The sequence below is a fragment of the Gavialis gangeticus genome, unplaced genomic scaffold (assembly GCF_001723915.1).
Source record: "Gavialis gangeticus isolate Ggan-Ray unplaced genomic scaffold, GavGan_comp1, whole genome shotgun sequence".
Taxonomy (NCBI): Eukaryota; Metazoa; Chordata; order Crocodylia; family Gavialidae; genus Gavialis; species Gavialis gangeticus.
In genome coordinates this window covers 13,974,975-13,975,355 of record NW_017728991.1, presented here as the reverse complement: position 1 = coordinate 13,975,355, position 381 = coordinate 13,974,975, and positions in this window count along the sequence as shown.

The following is a 381-nucleotide window of genomic DNA, read 5'->3' as shown; positions in this document are numbered from 1 at the left end:
GCCCGCGCCAGCTCCCCCCCGAGCCGGCGGCGCTGCTGGGCCGCAGCCTGGTGCTTTAGTGGCATCCTGCCCCGCGGACTCGCAGACAAGGAGGGGGAGGGCACAGCTCTGCCCCCACCCGCCCCCGCTAGATCAGCCCAGCCAACGCTTTGGTCTTCACAGCCCGCAGGGAATAGAGGTCCGGCACCCTCCTAGTGACCATCATGGGTCATCCTGATGTCCAGCCGCAGCTCCGTCATCTGCCACCCCTGAGAAACGCCCGGCTCCGTCCTCTTTCGCCTCAGGGAGTTGACGGCGGCTGGCGCGCCCCCCTCAGGCTTGTCTTCCGCGGAGTGAATAAGCCCAGTCCCCTCAGGCTCTCCTCAGCCCGTGCGCCGGCCC